Below are 21390 nucleotides of genomic sequence, written 5' to 3' on the forward strand. Positions count from 1 at the left end.
ACGGGAGAGGCCACAACAGTGAGAGGCCCGCGTACCGCAAAAAAAAAAAAAAAAATAAAGGTATCTATAGACTTAGAAAGATAGTTGTAACACATATTTCAGCAAAGTGCTAATATCCCTCTAAAAAAACTATTAAGATAAAGACAAATGACTCAACAGAAACTCATGCAAAAGACATGAAGAGGCAAAATACAGAAAAATAAAATCCAGAACGCCAAGAATGAGTAAAAAAGATGTTCATTCCGAGCAGTACATGAACTGCTCCTGAACAAACAATGCAAATTTCCAACACCATATCATTTTCAGACAGACTGGCAAAGAAGCTGGTGATGACATCCACATGCAAAGGGACTGAGGGAACTCTGCACATTTTTGCATTTTTGGTGGGAACGTAAATTGCTAAGCCCTTTGGGGAAAGTTATCTGAAAACAGCAATTCAAGATCAAAATATAAGAGCTTGTTGACATAGTGGTCCCATTTTGGGAAATATATCTTACAGAAATAAAAGAAGTAGTATATTAGAAAGTGTTCAATAATACCTGATAAAGAATTCTGAAGTGGCAGAAAACTGGAGAAAATCAGAATTCTCCTCAACAGAGAATAACTGGATAAATTGGATGGGTTTTTATGTTTAAAAAAGATACATCAGACTTGATTTGTTGATCTGGAAGAACATAAGTGACACACAGTTTGCCAAGGAAAGGAAGCTTCAGAGTAACATGGATTACGTGGAATCATTGACATCTGGTTGTAGAAACAAGTGCAAAAGCCTCTTCTATAGTTATCAATAGGAGCGCAGGTGTAGCTAGCAATTTGTATACAATATCTATTAGCGAAGGGAAGTATAAATTGGGTGGCATTATTAACATTTTAAAAATGCTTTTCACTGTTTCACTGGCTGGAAAACTTCTATTACATTTGTGATAAAAAAAAAATGTGAGAGCATTTCTGCAGAAAGTGACGATTTGCCAGAGAAGCCAAGTAACAGGAGAATTTCAAGGAAGCAATAATCGGTTAAGGAAAAGTCAATAAAGGCTGAGCCTCAGGAGAAGGTGGGCAAGCCCTGGTACCCCAGAACAGGCACAGGGGGGAGGAGGGGGCAGGGTTTGGGGCAAATGATGAGGATTCCATGGTGTCGGAGGCCACTGCTGTAATCATTAACTTCCAGCTCCGTAACTAGCATCCTCACTGTAAAGTGCAGAGGTGAGGAATGTGGTTGAATGCAGACCTAGTCATAGAGGAGGGGAAGGTTTTCCAGGGCTGCTCTAGGCCCCTGGACCACCCCAACAGTCCACCACAATTTCAGAGGGTCCCAGAGGCAACCTGATAGAGCGACACAGTGAGCCCTATAACCTGGGCAATCTGGGAAGATTATCTGCCCACCAGGAAGATACCAACAGCCTTCCTGGGAGGAAAGGACCAGTGCTGGGCCACTGTTGAGGCCCTTTACTGTGGCACACGCATGCACTGTGAGCGCCGTACCTCTGTGATGTGCTGTGCATTGTGAGCCTTGAAGTACAGCCCAACCAAAAGCATAACCCCAACAAGATGATGTTTCCTGAAACAGGATGCAGAGCCCAACTCCTGCCTGCCAGCCTGTGGCATGTGACCCCCACAGACAGACCCTGGTGCAGAGAGGCGCAAACACGATGCGTGGACATCAGGGCAGGACCTGCATCATTTAGCCTTTGTGCTCCGACAGTCTGGGGGCGGAAAAGCCAAGAAGCCGTTCTAGTTTTAACACTATTTGAATTGTTCCTCAGATGAGGATTTTAAACTTCCATTTACACCTCCCAGGCTCGCTGAAATCACTCCCACACTCATGCCAGACTCCCACAAATGCCACATTGATGTAATTGGAAGCTGAGTGCAGTGGTCCCTGGGGAAGCTGAGGACTGCTGGCGAGGGGTGCTCACCACCGAGTGGGGGCTTCAGAAAGGCCAGGGACTCGCAAAAACACTCATTTTGGAGGAGCAGCCCAGACTTATCAAAGGGAAACTTCTGAGTGTGGGGTCTATAAGTACCAGAGGTATTTTTTTGCCATTTACCTGGAACCAGTTGTCTTTGGAAGCCAATGAAGGCCCTCATCATACTGGTGAGTGTGTGAAGCCCATGTAGGAACTGATAAACACCTGTGCGTTGGCTGATTTCTATCAAAAGGAGAATTCGAGGCCCTGTGTCTCAGTCACACACTTCAAATACTGGATTCGGTTTCCCACAAAACAACTGAGTTTTCATCCTTGCCTGTCCCCTTCCTCAAAAAGCAAACCACCCCCCACAAAATGAAAAACACAAAAAAAACAAAACTTAAAGTAAATAGAGTATCTTAAAAGTGTTCACCGGTCATTGTAAAGTCCAGGAGGAAGATAACAGCGATGGTTAACTTTAGGCTTTGAAGAGTAAAGTATGCACGCTGTCATTTCCATGGTAACGTTAAAATAAGAGACATAAGTGTTTATAACTTTCAAATAACTTAAAGGGAAAAAATGCAATTCCCACATTTGTTCACCAGTATCTTCTGAGTGCCTATACTGGGCCAGGCTCTGTTACAGGGCCTTGAGATGTGCTCCTGAACAAAAGGGGCAGAAATCCTCCTGGGGCTTCTTTCTAACAGAGGCAGAGACACAAACACATGGCACCGTAATCAGCAGGGTGACAGAAGCGGGCTGACCACTATGAGAGAATAGGACACGGTCAAGAGCAGGTGAAAGGCGAGGGGTGGTCAGGGTAGGCCTCACGGAGAAAGTGATTCTGGAACAAGGGCTTGGAAGAGGTTAGCTGTGTGCCTGGCAGCGGGAGAACGTCCAGCCCTGGGACAGGCTGGAGGGGCCCTGTCTTGTCAGAGGACCTGCAGGTGGTCAGGTGTCTGGAGCACGTGGAGCAAGGGCAGTGGGCAGTGCTGAGGACCACACACCGTTGTCAGGAAGCAGGCGCCGCAGCCTCCATGATCCCCTAAGCACCATGGACAGTCCACGCAAGGAGCCAAGGCAGACTTTGGAGGGAAGGGAAACTGGCTGATATGCTAAGAGGCTCGCTTTGGCTGCTGCTTAGTGAGCAGATGGCGGGGTGGGGCGGGGGGAGTGGGAAGAAGGACAGAAGCAGGGAGATGAGTCAGTAGGCCACAGCCTTATCCAGAGGAAGGAGGAGATGGTCTGGGCGGGACAGCAGCAGTGGGGGTGGTGAGAAGGGGTTGAATTCTTGATATATTTTGAAAAATTGATTTTAAAAAGAATCCAAAAGAAGGCAATAAACAAGGCAGGGGGTGGGGGAAGCAGATGTAAAAAGTAGAAAGCACAAGATGAGATGAATAGATTTAAACCTAAATGTGTCACTAATTAAATTAAATGTAAAGACACCAGATGCTCCAGTTAAAAGCAATAAATTGGCAGACTGAATACAAAATTCAACAATATGCTATTTATAAAAGCCTTCTAACATGTAAAGATACAGAAAAGATAAAATTTTAAAGGTAAGGTAAAAAATACACTATGCAAATTATAATCACCAGAAAACTGGTATAGCTATGTTAATATCAGAGGTAGAAGCATTTACTAGTGATAAAGAGAATTACTTCCTAATGATCAAGTCAAATATAAGAGTGGGGACATAAAAAATTTGAATGTACTTTTGACAAACTTCACCTAACAGACATATAGAATTATATTCCCAAGAGCTGCAGAATATAAAATGTTTTTAGTGTGCATGGAACATTTGCAAAATATTTATTATATTTTGGGACTTAAAGCATATCACAAGAAATTTCAAAGGATGAATTCACACAGACAATGTTCTCTAAGGAAACAATTAAGTCAGACAGATAACTAGCAAATTCCCATATAGTTAGAAAATTTAACACATACAAATAACCATAGGATTTACTTCAAAATGATATAGGAGGTTAGGGTAGCTGTAGGGAAGGGTATAGAAAAAAACAAGATTGGCCCCGACTGGATAATTATAAAAGCTGGGTGATGGGTACATGGGGATTCATTATACTACTCTGTATACATTTATAGGTATTTTATATTTTTCATAGTTAAATGTTCAAAAATGTTAAGTAAAATAAAGTCAATGGAAAAAATCACTATGAAAAATAAATTGAAATAAATAACCCAAGAGTGAAAGAAATCACAACTGAAATAATATTTTGAACTAAATGAATCAAAATCCTTGTGGGATACAGTAAAAACAATAGTTAGAGAAAGTTTGATTGCTTTCAGTGTATAATGAAAAAATAAAAAGGACCCAAAATTCATGAGCCAGCAGCCATTTCAGTAAGGTAGAAAAAATTAGCAAAATAAACACAAAAAAATTAGAAGGAAGACAATAATAAAGACCAAAACAAATAGATGGTAGATAGGATCAACAAAATCAACCATTAGTTTTATGAAAAGAATAATACTACTGATAACCTTCTAATAAGAATACTATGCGAATAAATTGGCAAATAGAGACAAAGTGGAAAAATTCCAAAAAAATGAAAATAAAAATAAAATTACCAAAATTGACTTTAAATAATAGAAAACCTGAGTAGTCCTATAACTGTTAAAAATTAAATTAATAGACAAATATTATTCTTCTCCTAAAAAAGAACCTCCAGGCCCATATGGTTACCTCAACAAAAGGAAGAAATAATTCAGTATTACAAAATCTAATCGAGGGTACAAGAATAAGAGGGTACAATTCTCAACTCATGTTATGAAGCTGGCACATAAACTCAGTATGAAAATGTGACAATGGTAGTAAGAGGTAAAGAAGAATAAAACATTACAGGGCAATCTCAGTCACAAATATTGATGATATACATTTATTATATAATATCAAGACAAACTTGCATTTGTCACAGGAATGCAAGGATGGTTTAGCATTATAAAAAATGACCACATCAATGGATTAAAGGAAAAAAAACAAATCAGATAATCATATTTTAATACATGTATGCAAAAAAAGCATTTAAAACACTGAAGAAATTTCTTTAACCTGATGAGTTTCCTTAAAAAGAGAAAAAGCACAAATATTCATATTTGTAAAATGCCAAAAGCTTTTCCTACCACAACAAAATAAAACTAAATCCAAACATAAAAATAATTAAATTAAATGTTAACGGACTATACTCAAGTTGCTCATAGATCATTCATTTCAATTAGAAGTCAGAGATTGTTGTACTATATAAAAAAGCAAGACCTGGGCTTCCCTGGTGGTGCTGTGGTTAAGAATCTGCCTGCCAATGCAGGGGACATGGGTTCGAGCCCTGGTCCAGGAAGATCCCACATGCTGCGGAGCAACTAAGCCCGTGAGCCACAACTACTGAGCCCACGTGCTACAGCTACTGAAGCCCGCGTGCCTAGAGCCCGTGCTCCTCAATAAGAGAAGCCACAGCGATAAGAAGCCCGTGCACAGCAACAAAGAGTAGCTCCCGCTCGCCACAACCAGAGAAGCCTGCGTGCAGCAACGAAGACCCAACACAACCAAAAATAAACAAAAGAATTTATTAAAAAAAATTTAAAAAGCAAGACCCAACTCTATGCTAACTATAAGAGAATCATTTTAAATATAAAGACACTGGTAGCTTGAAAGTAAAAGCATGGAAAAATATATACTATGCAAATTGTGAGCACAAGAAAGCTGGAATGGTTGTATTAATATCAGGCAAAATAGACTGCAAGAAAAAATGTATTACTAGAGACAAACATTTCACTATGATGAAAACATCAGTTCATCAGGAACATGTAACAATGATATATATAAATATACAACTTTAAAATACATAAAGTAATATATAAGACTAAAAGTAGATATAGGCAAATCCATGACCATAGTGGATGATTTTATCTCTTTCTCATGGAATTGCTAGAAGAACTAGGTAAAAAAAATTAGGAAGCATACAGAAGATCTAAACCACACCATCAAGAAATGACTCAACTGTCATTTTCGGAACACCCAGCCTGCAGAATATAAATTCTTTTCAGGTGCAAAAAGAACACTCATCTCTTGCTGGACAGGCCATACACTGAATCACAAAACGTGTCTCAAGAAAATTCAAAATGCTGAAATACTATAGAGTATATTCTGTGACACTAATGGAAGTAAATTGGCAATCATTACCAATACAATGTCAAAAAATTCTCAAATATTTGGAAACTAACACACATGTAAATAATTCTTATGTCAGAAAGGAAATCACAGGAAATTTAGAAAATATTTCAAATTGGAAGATAATGAAAACATACCATATCAAGATGGGACAAAGGAGAAATCACAGGGAAGTTAGATATATTTTAAATTCAAAGATATGAAAAACATTATGAAAATGTTGATGATGTAAACTGCTTTGAGTAAAATTTATAGTATTAAACATATATAAGAAAAGAACAAATGCTTAATATTAATGACCTAGCTTTTCACCTTAAGTATCTTTTATAAAAGATAAGCGACTCAAAGTCAAAATAAGCAGAAGGAAAACACAAAGAGCCGAAATCAATGAAAAAGAAAGTAAAGAAAAAAAAACAAAAGAGAGAATTAAAGAAACTAAACTTTGGTTCCTTGGAAAGGTTAATAAGATTGATAAACGTCTAGTAAGATTAATAAGAGAGAGTGAGAGAGAGGAGAGGAAATAAAAGGGGGCTAGAACCTCAGGTTCTATAGACATAAGAAGGATAATAAAGGAATATTACATATAATTATAATAAATTAGATAATTTAGATGAAATGGACACATTTATTTAAAAACATAACTCAGGGCTTCCCTGGTGGCGCAGTGGTTAAGAATCCGCCTGCCGATGCAGACAAAAAAAAAAAAAAAAAAAACATAACTCAACAAAATGTGACATAAGATGAAACAGAAAATCTGAATAGCATATTTTATTCTAAATCTGCATCTAACTATTAAGGAAATGTATTCATTATGAAAATTCTTACTTTATTTTGTTTAATAAATTTATTTATTTATTTGTTTATTTTTGGCTGCGTTGGGTCTTCGTTGCTGCACGCGGGCTTTCTCTAGTTGTGGCGAGTGGGGGCTACTCTTTGTTGCAGTGTGCAGGCTTCTCATTGTGGTGGCTTCTCTTGCTGCGGAGCATGGGCTCTAGGCACGCAGTCTTCAGTAGTTGTGGCTTGCGGGCTCTAGAGAGCAGGCTCAGTAGTTGTGGCCCACGGGCTTAGTTGCTCCGTGGCATGTGGGATTTTCCCAGATTAGGGATCGAACCCGTGTCCCCTGCATTGGCAGGAGGATTCTTAACCACTGCGCTACCAGGAAAGTCCCCAAAATCCTTACTTTAAAAAAAGATATAGATGATCTCACTTCTAAATTCTACCAAACATTCAAAGGAGAAATTAAACCAACCTTACATAAACTCTAAACATAGAAGAGAAGGAAACACTCCCAAAGTTGTTGTTTAAGGCCAGGCAAAATTAGAGACAAATATTAAAAGAAAATTACACCATAACCATCATGAACATAGACATAATCATTCATAACAAAATACTAGCTGAATCCTGCAACATATAAAAAATATCATGACCAAATAGAGTGTATCCCAAGAATGCAAGGATGGGTTAACATTCAAGAACCAATCAATATTATTCAGTATATTAACAGAAAAACATTTGACTACATTCATCAGTTATTCATGATTTTTTTTTAAAAAGTCCTGAAATCTTGGAATAAAAAGGAATTTCCTCATTGGATACAGTACATTTATATGAAAAAAATCCTACACCTACCATCATACTTTATGGTGCAATATTGAATTGTTTTCCCCTAAGATTAGAAGCAAGGTAAGCATGTCCAGTCTGAACACTTGGATAGATGCCAGTGCAATAAGGGAGAAAGGTTGAAAAGGAAAAGTTTCTCTTTTTGCAGATGACATGAATGTCAGTATAGAAAATTCTAAGAACTCTACAACTAATAAATGCATTTAGCAAGACTGCAAGTTACAAGGCTGATATACAAAAAATCATTTGTATTTATATATATTAGCAGTAAACAGCTGGAAAGTACAATTAAACTAAATCAATTCACAACGGCTTTGGAAAACATAAAATAATTAGGAATAAATTTAATAAGAGATACCAAGATTTTCTATACTGAAACATAAAACTTTGCTGAGAGAAATTAGAGAAGACCTCAACAAATGGAGCAATATACCATGTTTGAGGACTCAAAAAGTCCATATCATGGTCATTTCTCCCAAAATTGATCTGTAGATTCAATGCAATTCTATTTAAAAATTCCAGAAGGCATTTTTGTAGAAACTGATAAACTGAGTCTAAAAATTAAATGAAAATTTAATTGACCAAGAATAGCTAAAATTATCTTGATAAAGAATAAAGATGGAAGTGTTATAAAACTTCAAGAATTACTACAAAACTATAGTAATAAAAGCAGTATGATATGGACATGAAGGTAGATAGGCAGATTAGTGGGACCAAATAGAGAGTCCAGAAACAGACCCACAAACATGCCAAAGCAACTCAGTGGTGAAAGGAAAAACTTTAAGAGATGGTACGGGGAAGAGCTACATTTTCATATGGAAAAAAAAATGTTCCTCAACCCTACCTAAAACCACACATAAAAATTAATTCAAGATGGATCACAAAACTAAACATTAAAGCTAAAACGATAAAACTTTTAGAATAAAATGTAGGATTATATCTTTGCAACCTAGGGGAAGATAAAGATTTCTTAGGACACAGAGAGCAACAATCATAAAAGAAAAACATTCAGTATGTTAGACTTGATCAAAATTCAAAACATCAACACATCAAAAAGCACTATTTAGAAAATACACAAATCATAAACTAGGAAAAATATTCCCAAGACATATATCTGACAAATGACTTATTTGCAAGACATATACCTGACAAATGACTTATTTAAAAAAACTTCTATGACAATAACGAAAAGACAAATAGCCCAATTTTTAAAAAAAAATAGACAAAAGATTGGAAAAGAAACTTCAAAGGAATATACAGAAATGTCAATAAGTGCATGATAATGTGCTCAATATCATTAGTTATCAGGAGTTAAAACCACAAATAGATACCCCATGATACCCACTAGAATGGCTAAAATTAAAAAGTCTGACAACATCCTATGCTGGCAAGGATGTGGAACACCCAGAACTCTCTCATAATGCTGGAGGGAGCATGAAGATAATGCAACTAATTTGGCAAATATATGGTAGTTTTTTATAAAACTAAGCACACACCAACCCCGTGACCCAGCAGCTCCACTTTTTGGTATTTATGCAAGAGAAATGAAAATATGTGTCCACACAAAGTTGTGTACAGGAATGATCAAAGCCACAGTATTCACAATATCACAACCCGATGTCCATCAACAAGAGAATGGGTAACTGATTTTGGCATATTTTTACAATATAATACTTACTACTCAAAAATAAAAAGAAACGAACTTTGGCTACATGAAGCCATGTGGATGAATCTCACAAAAGCCGGAAATAAGAGAAATCAAACTATTACATGAAGTTTTACACTTGGCAAAGTAAATCTACACTAAAAAAATTTAGAAAAATGGTCGCCTCCAGAGGGTACTGACTGGGGCAGGTCACAGTGAAACTTTCTGGAGAGATGGAAAACTTCAATATCTTAATAGAAGTTTCATTTACACAAATACCTGCATTTGTCAGAATTTACTGAATTGTGCAATTAAAATGTGCATTTCACTTATGTAAATTTTACCTCAAAAATACTGCCACACAAACACCAAACTATAGTTAGTTGGTTTCTTTTTTTTTCCTTTGGTATTTAATGGCAATTCTGATACCACTTTCCATATATTCTAGATTTGAGCAAATAAGTAAATATATTAAGAGACCTGAAAGCAAGGTATCCCACTACTGGTCAAAGGAGTTACAAATATGGAAAGGGTAGTACAGATTGGAGTTGAAAGTACTAATATAAACTCTTGTTTTTCTGATAGATGGATAATAGTTCCACACAGATATATACATTTCCTAATTCTGACAAGGCCTAGAAGCAATTAGCATATCCAGCACCCATGTCTTGATTTATGAATAACATTCTCTAATATGGAAATAGGACTTCCAAAAAAGGTTGATTTCTGAGCTGGAGCATCATCAAATCATGATCTTGGAATACTTTGTCACATAGGAAAGGAAGGGAGCGTTAAAATAATGATGGGCACAAATCTAAAGGACACAGAGCTCGGTTGAAAGGACCCCCTATCTGCCAAATCTGGGGTAATTTGGGCATTAAAATAAATAATGGTAGTAACAGAATAAAACCCATTAGCTAAAATAAGATCCACAAGTCCATACAAATAGATGAACAAATAAATGGAGAAGGTACAGCTCTTCCATACAGAAGATGTCAATATAGGACAAGTGACAGAGTTAGAAATTCATCAAAGGGTGCTAAAACTAGAAGACAAAACTTTGATGAGAAAAATCCTACTAATTACAAAGGGAAAATAGTAATTTTAACGGGGAGAAACCTAGCTACACAACCTTACCCAAGTGACCAAAGTTAACATAACCGGTAAAGGGAGAGATCAATATCACATGTCTTTTGATATAAAGGACAAGGAAGGATGCAAGACCCCTTCTGTGGTATTACTGAAAAAAATGCATAACCTGACTAATAATCAAAAAACTTCAACAACCCCAAATTGGAGGACATTCTGAAAATTAAATATCAAGATCAAGATAGACAAGTAAAGGTTTAGGAACTGTTCCAGATTTAAAAAACATACAATTAAGTGTAACCTAAGATCCTGAATTAAACCCTCGACCAGGAAAATAAAGAGTTATAATGGACATTACTGGGAGAATTTATAAAATTGAATATGGACTGTGGATTAGATAGCAGAATTATACCAATGTTAAATTTTCTGATTTTAGTAACTGTATTCTGGTTATGTAAGATAATGGCCTTCTTTTAGGAAATATACACTAAAGTTTTTCATGATAAATGGGCTTGATATCTCTAAGTCTCAAACAGTTCAGAAAAAGTTAATAGATACATACGTATATAAATATATATTTATATACCTACAGATACCTACATATACACATATCATATTATATAGAGAAAGGGAGGGAAGGAAAAAGGGTAAGAGGAAGGCACAAATGAGGTAAAATATATACAGTTGTAACTGGTTTATATGGGTAAAATATATATGGGAGCTCTTGTACTCTTCTTGCAACTCTTCGGTATGTGTAGAATTATATTAAAATAAAATTTATGAAAAAGTTAATTGTACTAATGAGACTGTAAATTCGGACAATAGCATAGAAAACCATTTGGCAGTACCTATCAAAGCTAAACATACAAATACCTTGTAAACCAGCAAGTCCATTCCTAGGTATTTACTCAATGGAAATACACAGATACAGTCATTGAAAAAGCAGGCACAAGAATATTCATAACATTATAATAGTATGGGATTCCTTTGCATCAATATATCACAATTTATTTATGCATCCTACCCTCAGTGGGCATTTAGACTGCTTCCAGTGTGGGGCTATTACAAACAGTATGAAAAGGTGCTGAATTTCATGTTATCAAGGAAAAATGATACTCAAACTTCCACCACATGAGCATAAATTTTAAAATCTGTTAGACCAAGTTTTGGTGAGGATATGGAGCAAAGAGATTTCTCTTTGGAAAACAGCTTGGCATTACCTAGTTTAAATTAGGTAATGACCCAAATTGCCTAGATTAAAATTTAACACATGTATACCCTATGAGCCAGCAATGATGCGTTTCCTTCTGAGGATATGCAGGCATCAAACCCCACTGTCCCCAACACACATGCACACTTAATTTTTATTAATCCTGAACCAACCTGAGCTCAAGTATAAGCTGGGATAGCCTATACAAGATAAATGAATTCCATGAGACTGGTTAAAATTGACCAACATTTGAGATTTTGATGAAACCTGTAGGCCTAATGATTATTCAGCACCCCTCTTGCTTCTAAGAAGCACACGAACAAGAGAGCAGCAAAGGCTGTGTGCTGGATACATGGTGGCCATCATCGTTGCTCCCTGTTGTAGAAATGATGGCGAGAACCCATTCTTGTCCTCAAAGCAGACCTCTCCAGCTCACCTCAAGGAGTAACTGTAACGCCAGAATAGGGGGAGACTGAGCAGATGGAGAAGACAGAGGTGTGCACTGCATGGGGGCTCTTCACCCTCCATGTCTGTCAATGCCAACGCAACCTCCCTGTGGCACCATATTCACCCCCACATCCCATCTCCTGCTCCTGTCTGGGAAAGAAGCAGATCCATGAAGGCTGCATCTCCAGGCACTGTCCCAGGTGCTGAATCTCTGGGACTCAAACTGGAGCCAGTGTGGCCAGGGTTCTAACTCTTCTGCCCTCAAACCTGGGCAAGTTACTTAATTTCTACTTCTGCAAGTTGAGGATGGAAATGGAACCTTCCTTACAGGGTTACTGAGGAGATCAAATAAGGTAATATATGTAAATATGTCAAGGGTGCCTGGCACAGAGAGAGGACGTGACAGAGGGTAGATCTTACGGCATCACTCCTAGCGCTACTGCCCTTGCTGCCACTGGAACATGATAGTCCAGGGGATGCTGCAATATTATTTGAGATAACCCTAGGTATGCAGACAGATGAGACAGAGACAGACTAAACAACAATGCAAGATGGAGTTTGGGTACCAGCCTCCTGGTCATTTCTGGTCTCTTGCAACATTTTCCCCGGAATTGTACCATGTACCCTGGCTCCGAGGCATAAACCCAAAGTCAGTATAAAATGTCAGTTCAGTTTCTAAATGTATTTATGGGTCACTGTAATCTGGGCAAAATATTATTTTACATGATAAATTAGAATTTAATGAGGAAGACCTTTAAACTAATTCTGTAGAATGCATTGAGCCTTTGTAAAGAGATAGCTCATGAAAATAAATAGGAGGATACAGAGCAGCTTACACAGATGCAGCTGACCCACTGATGATCCTTCAGACAGCAAGGCAACACCCAAAACAATGGCTAGATTCTCCCCTGAAACAATCGCAAAAATACACACTGTGCCAAGTGGTTTGAAGTACATTTGAAGAATTTTAATGGAACACACAAAAAGTAATGTCTTAGATTTTTATTTTATACAAATCAAAAAATGCAGGGTTTTGCTTAATTTTAATGTTGGTAAATTATCAACTTAAAAGGTCATGCTGTCAAGTTCAAAAACTACTTCAAGACAGCAACTTCGTCCTAAATCTATCTAGAAGTGTGGGAATGGGAGAATACGATTTGAATGAAGAAAAATAACATGTTTTTCATACCAAAACCCCCACAAAAACAGGAAACACTATATCCTTTCCTGCCCAAGTATGCCATCATCTCCCTCTGGGCATGTGGCCAAGGATAATGCTGCCATGTAGGTCAGGAGACTCAGCTGGTCTGACTCTGCACTGATTTCTGTAGGACCTGAGTCTTTTACCAATCTGTGAAATTTGTTTGTACGATCAGATAAACTCTACAGAGCCCATCCTTCCTTGACACTCTCTTATGACTGTATTTTACAAGCAACCTGCATCCATACCAGAACTGTGTTCCCCTCTCTAGTTCTGTGAATGCTGCTCAAAGCAGAGTGCATACCTGTGGTTATTTATAAAGACTAGGGATTTCATCAGAACATCTCTCGATTAATATGTTCTAAAAATATACAGCAATCAACAATTCACCCAGAGTTGGGGGATTTTTCTCACTTCAGCTTAAGCCTTCTCTTCCAAGCTTCAGACCTGGAACTAATTGCCTCTTTGACATCTCCACCTGGATGAAGCATAGATACCTCAATCTTTGCATGAAATGATCAAATCTCCTCCCAAAACTGCACTCCATCCAGTGTTTCCTATCTTGAAAAAAAAAAAAGGCACAGCTCTCTCCACAAGGCTTCTGGATTAACAGTAAAAATGTCTTGGGAGATTTTCTTAAGTCCTGATTTAGCCTGGGATTCAGTCACTTTGATGTAATTAGTCTGGGATGCCATTTTGGCATTGAGATTTTTATTTCAAAGCTGCCCTTCCCCAGGGCTGAGAATCACTGCTCCAGATATTTTAAATCCCCAAGACTCTAATGGGTCTATTCCTCCTCCAATGTGTCCTCAATTCTAGATGCCCTCAACTGCTACAACCTGCCAAATGGGGTCGCCATGGTCTGTATGAATGTGGTGCCACTGGGGGCTGTGCAATGTGGCAGCTCTGCCTTCCAGCCCCAAGGTCGCCCAGCACTCCAGGCTCTGCTGTAGTCATTATCAGCTCTATCTACATGTTTGAATCACCTGTGCTCTTTTCAAAGCCATAGATGCTCAGAGTTTCTGAATCAATGAGGTTGGAGCCCGTGGATGACATTTTTAAAACGTTTTCCAGGAGATTATGATGTGCAGACAGAGTTAAGTACAACTTATTCAGTAGGTTATTTAGTGTCCCAAAGAGAATTTCTAATTTCTGCAAGGTATCCATTGTGCGTCCATGAGTCTGCCACTCCTCCAGACCTCCAATCTGCTGATCCTGTCACTTTTCATCCTTCATCCTCCTCCTTGAGTCCTCACTTCTCTAAGTGCCCAGCCTAAACACTGTGGTTCAACACACAGACATGCGTTTACAAATAATATTAACACGTTGCTCGTCCTCCCCTCCCTTCCCCTCCACTTACTCTGCACTGTACCAAGGCAGCCAAACATTGCTGGAAAAAATCTTGAAATGCTGATGACAGGACTTTCTTCAAATTTATACCATATACCTCAGATAAGCACTCAAAACTGCCAAACTGTCATATTTCCTTAGAAATTTCACTTTCCCACTCTGCAAGATGACTATTTCATGCTTTTCTATTCCTTTCAAATATCCAAACAGTCTCATCTGGTGCTTTTGCTGCCTACTCAGTGGTCTGTGGAGAACCTTGTGATCTTACCATCACCAACCCTTCAGCTTCTGTACCCTCATCCTTCACATTTCTCTCCCATTACCTTCCTTTGTAGGGTACCCCCTTCACCTACTAGAGGTTACTAAGGAACATAATCCCTCCAATTACCCCCCAGTTTTTGACCCTCCAGTGTCATCAACTTCTCCTTCTTTACTTGATTATGCTTTCAAATTGCTTTGATTATGCTTTCAAATTGCTCATCCTAAAAATAGACTTAATATCTCCCTCCAGCTGCCACTCCTTTTTCTGCTGTCCTTGGCAGCAACAGCCTTTGAAGATTTATCTATACTCCCTGTCACTAAACGCTGACTTCTTTTCCCTTCATTTTTTAAAGATATTTGCACTGGGAATAGAATTTTAGGTTTGCAGGTATTTGCATTGAACACACTGAAGTTATTAACACACTCTCTTCCAGCTTCCAATACTGCAGTTAAAAGACATCCCATGTTCATGGATCAGGAGACTTAATATTATCAGGATGGCAATACTCCTAAAATTGATATACAGATTAAGTTCATCTCTATCAAAATCCCAGCTGGCTTTTTGCAGAAATTGATAAGCTGATTTTAAGATTATCAAGGGACCAAGAATAGCCAAAACTCTCTCAAAAAGAGAGGTCTCAAAATTTGCTACAGATCTAAAATAATTAAGACAGTGTGGTATTTGCACAAACCCTTACACATTTATGGTCAACTGATTTTTGACAAGGGTGTTAAGACAGTTCTGTAGGGGAAGAAGTTATTTTCAACAAATGATGCTTGGACAACTGGATAGCAACATTCAAAAGAATAAAGTTGGATTCCTACATCACAATGTACACAAAAATTAACTCAAAATGGATCCTAGATTTCCTAAAAGTAAAAACTAATACTATAATACTCAAACATAGAAGTAAATATTTGTGATCTTGGGTTAGGCAATTGTTTTTTAGGTATGACACCAAAAGCCCAAGCAACCAATGAAAGAATAGATAAATTGGACTTCTTAAAAATTAAAAATGGTTTTGATTCAAAGGACGCCATAAGGAATGTGCAAAGACAAGCCACAGAACTGGAAAAATATTTGCAAATCCTATATCTGATAAGGGGACTTATATCCAGAATATATAAACAATCCTTGCAACTCAATAATAAGAAGACAAATAACCAATTAAAAAATAGCAAAGGATTTGAATAGACACTTCCTGAAAGAACATATACAAATGGTCAATAACCACATGGAAAGATGCCCAGTTGCATCATGAGGGAAATGCAGATCAAAACCCCAATGAGGTACTGCTTCACACTTATTAGGATGTCTATGATCAAAAGGACATGTGTTGATAAGAAAGTGGAGAAATGGGGCCCTTCATACACTGCTGGTGGAAATGTAACATGATAACCCACTATGGAAAATAGTTGAGCACTTTCTCAAAAGGTTAAACATAGTGCTGCCAAATGAACAAGCAATTCTACTCTTAGATATAAACCCAAGAGAAATGAAAACATACTTGTATATGAATTTTCACAGCACTGTTATTCATCATAGCCAAAAGGAGAAACATCAAAATGTTCATCAATTGATTAATAGATAATAAATGATATATCCATACAATGGAATATTATTAGTGATAAAAAGAATGAAATATTGATACATGCTACATCATGAATGGACCTTGAAAACATTATTCTAAGTGAAACAAGCTAACACAAAAGATAAGATATTATATGATTCAGCTTGTATGCAATGTCCAGAATAGGTAAGTTTATAAAAGCAGAAAATAGATTAATAGTTGCCTAGAACTGGGGGGAGGTGATTGAGGGTTATGGTTAATTGGTATGGGATTATTTCTGGAGTGATAAAATGTTCTACAATTAAACTGTTGATGGTTGCATACATCTGTGACTGAAGACCAATGAACTGTACACTTTAAGTGAGTTAATTTTATGATAAGTGAATTATATATGAACAAAAATAGTTTTTAAGAAAGTGACAGTTAAAAACCTAGTAGAAAGGCTGTAATTTGGCAGTGGCAGGAGTGGTGGCAGTGGCTTTCAGGGATGTACCTAAAACTCACAAGGAGGGAAACTCTTCCCTCTGACCACAGGAACAGGTCTCAAGGCTTTGGAGCAAACACTCATTGCTTCTTCTTCTCTCTCTGTCCTCTCCCCACTTGACCTCAGACACAGGTAAAGTCATGGGAAGTGCAATACAATGCAGAGATACTAAATCCCCAGTTTTCCAAGCAGAGGACATCTAAAGAAGCCAAGAGATCCAGAAAGTGTCAGGAAGATTGCAAAGACGAGGAGCTCAAGAGAGTGACCCCACACAGTGATAGATGAACCTCTGGCTCACTTCCAAGCTGTGCATACATGGGTAACCCTAAACAGTATAGCAAAGGCTTTCACAATAGAACTACAGGATTAACCACCATCCAGGTCCCAGACTTGCCACAGAGTGGTGCATAGCTGGAAAGATCCAAATAGCATTGTAAAGTTTCTGAAACAGACTTGACATTAGAACCACATCCCAAGGAAGCAAGGCCAGAACCTGAAGGCTGAACTTAACCAGGTCAATTGCCTGCCAAAATAAATAAACAAAAAACTGACATCCTCCTTAGAATTAAACAAGACCCAGATTTTCATATCATAATATTCCAAATGCCCAGCATGCAATCCAAATTACATGGTATATAAACAACCAGGAAAATCTCAACTTGGGAGGGAAAAGCGAATCAGCATATGTCAAGTCTGAGATGACAAAAATGTTAGAATTACCAGATATTGTAGAAGCTGCTATTATAACCATGCTCCTAGAAGTAAGGCCAAACAATTGAAAACATAAAAAGTCTCAACAAAGAAATAAAAGAAATACAGAAGAATCAGATGGAAATTTTAGAAATGAAAACATAATAATAACTGAAACAAAAATATTCACTGGACGGGTTCAATAGCAGAATGGAGATGACAAAGGAAAGAGTCACTGACCTTCAAGAGAAATCAATGGAAATTGTCTAATTTGAACATCAGAGAGAAAAATACTGAAAAAAATTAAACGACTCAGGGACCTGTGAAAAATGTCAAAAAATAGTTGATCATTTGTGCCGTCAGAGTTCCAAGAGAAGACAGTCTAGTGCAGAAAAAAAACCTGAAGTAATAATGGCTGAAATCTTCCCAAATTTCATGAAAGACAAACTTACAGATTCAAGAAACTCAAAGTAACTCCAAAAGAAAAAAAAGAAAAATCAAAGCAATCCAATCCTAGACATATTATAATCAAACAGCTGAAAACCAAATACAATGCAAAAATCTTGAAAGCAGCCAGGAAAAATCACTGCATTTATGAATAGAAGAACAATGATTTGAATGACTGCAGATTTCTCATCAGATATCAGAGAGGCACAATATTTTTAAAGGGTTTCAGTAAAGAACTGTTAACTCAGAATGCTATATCCAGCATAAATAACCTTTGAGAATGACGATGAAATAAGATATTCTCAGATGAGGGGAAATAAAGTGAATTAGTCACTAGAACTGCTCTAAAAAATGCTAAAGGAAGTTCGTCAGACAGGAGGGAAATGATATGAAAAGGAAACTTGAAACTTCAAGAACAAAGAGCAATGGAAATGACAACTGTGTGGGCAAAATACAACTGATTATTCCTTTTTGGGTCATTTCTGTAAAATATATATAATGATTAAAAGCAAAAATGATAACACTGTCTGATGGGGTTTTCAGTGTATGTGCGTGTAATACATAAGAAACCTGCAAATAAAGGGGGAAAGTCAAGGGACCTATATGGTTGTGGAGTTTTCTACATTCCACGTGAAATGGTAAAATATTAATTCTAAAGAGACTGTGAAAATGTTAGTATGAATATTGTAATCTCTAGATAAATGAAATACAATTATATAAAGAGAATAAAAAATAAATTAGAATGGAATACAAAAAAATATTAAAGTATTCCAGAGTAAGACAAGAAAGGAGAAATGGAGAGACAAAAAGGAGAGAACAAAGAGAAAACAAATAATAACTTTGTCAACCTAAACCCAAACATATAAATAATTCCATTAAAGGCAAATGGTTGAAATATACCAACTAAAAGACATAGATTACTGGAATGGATTCAAAAAAATAAGACTCGATGATACGATCTCTCCATGAAACCCACTTTAAATATGATGGCATAGGTAGGTCAAAAGTAAATTATCACAAAATTATTCCATGAAAACATTAACTGAAAGAAAGTGAAGTGGTATATTAACATCAGATACAATCGACTTCAGAGCAAGAGGAATTACCAGGGATTAAGAGAAATGTTATGTAATGATAGAAAGTTCAATTCACCAAACAATCTCAAAACAAACAATCCCAAATGTGTAGGCAACAAACAACAGAGCTTCAAAATCCATAAAGCAAAAAACAGTGTGAATATAGCTTGGCAATTAAACATACACTTACACATAGTCCAGTGGTCCCACTCCAAGGTATTTATTCGAGAGAGATGAAAACCTAGTTTCCCCTAAACCTGTACATGGATGGTCATAGCAACTTTACCCATGAGAGTCAAAACTGGGTAACTTCCTGAATGTCCTTCAGAGGGTGAATGAACAAACTCTGGTACACCCATACAATGGCATGCCATCCAGCAATAAAAAGGAGTTAACTATTGATTCACACAACTGCAGTAAATCTCAATTGTGCTATGCTGAGTGAAAGAGGCCAGCTCCCAAATACTACATATTGTATGTCTCCAATTCTATGACATTCTGGAAAAAGCACAACTGTAGGGGAAGAGAACAGAACAGTGTTGTCAGGGGTTAGGAGTGAGGGAAGAGTTGACTGCAGAGGGGCAGCCTGAGGGAGTCTCACAGGGTGATAAAACTGTCCTGCATACTGATTGTGGTAGTGGTTTAACAAATCTACATGTGTGTTAAACTCATCACTGTACACAAAAAGTCAATTATGCAATATGCTAATCTTAAAAATAGGATTAAAAAGTTCTAAAGGCTGTGTCACAAAATAAAGATATCAAATGAATAAACTAGGTTTCTACCTCAGAAAACTAGAAGATCAAACTAAACACAAAACAAGCAGAATGAAGGATACAATGAAGATCAGAATATAAATCAATGAAATAGAAAACAGAAAAACAAAAAGAAATAGCAAAAGTTTGTTCTTTGAAAATATTAATAAAACTGAAAAGCCATTAGTCAGATTGACCAAGACTTCAAAAGAGAAGACACAAATTAGCAAAATCATGAATGAAAGAGGGAACATTGCTACCAAATCCACAGACATCAAAAGTATTACCTGGGCTGGGAATAATGGACAGTTACATGTAAAAGAATGAAAATAGAACATTCTCTAACACCACACACAAAAATAAACTCAAAATGGATTAAAGCCCTAAATGTAAGACTGGATACTAGAAAACTCTTAGAGGAAAACATAGGCAGAACACTCTTTCATATAAATCGCAACAATATTTATTTGGATACATCTCCTAGAGTAATGGAAATAAAAACAAAAATAAATAAATGGGACCTAATTAAACTTAAAAGCTCTTGCACAGCAAAGGAAACCATAAACCAAATGAAAAGACAAACTACAGACTGAGAGAAAATATTTGCAAATGATGCTACAGACAAGGGATTAATTTCCAAAATATACAAACAGCTTAATATAAAAAAAAAACCAACCCAACCAATTAATGGGCAGAAGACCTAAATAGACATTTTTCCAAAGAAGACACACAGATAGCCAACAGGCACATGAAAAGATGCTCACTATTGCTAATTATTAGAGAAATGCAAATCAAAACCACAATGAGGTATCACCTCACACCAGTCAGAATGGCCATCATTAAAGTCTACAAATAATAAATGCTGGAGAAGGTGTGGAGAAAATGGAACCCTCCTACGCTGTTCGTGGGTATGTAAAAAAGACACTATGGAGAACAGTATGGAGGTTCCTTGAAAAACTAAATGTAGAGCTACCATACAATCCAGAAATCCCACTCCTGGGCATATATCCAGAGAAAGCCATAATTTGAAAAGATACATGCACCCCAATGTTCATAGCAACACTATTTACAATAGCCAAGACATGGAAGAAACCTAAGTGTCCATGGAAGGTGAATGGATAAAGAAGATGTGGTGTATATATACAATGGAATATTACTCAGCCATCAAAAAGAATGAAATAATGCCACATGCAGCAACATGGATGAACCTAGAGATATCATACTAAGTGAAGTCAGACAGAGAAAGACAGATATCATATGATATCACTTATATGTGGAATTTAAAATACGACACAAACAAACTTATTTACAAAACAGAAATAGACTAATAGACATAGGAAACAAACTTATGGTTACCAAAGAGGTTAGCAGGGGTGTGGAGAGATAAATTAGGAGTTTGGGATTAACATATACACGCCACTGTATATAAAATAGGTAAACAAAAAGGACTT

The sequence above is a fragment of the Physeter macrocephalus genome, chromosome 11, assembly GCF_002837175.3.
Source record: "Physeter macrocephalus isolate SW-GA chromosome 11, ASM283717v5, whole genome shotgun sequence".
Taxonomy (NCBI): Eukaryota; Metazoa; Chordata; class Mammalia; order Artiodactyla; family Physeteridae; genus Physeter; species Physeter macrocephalus.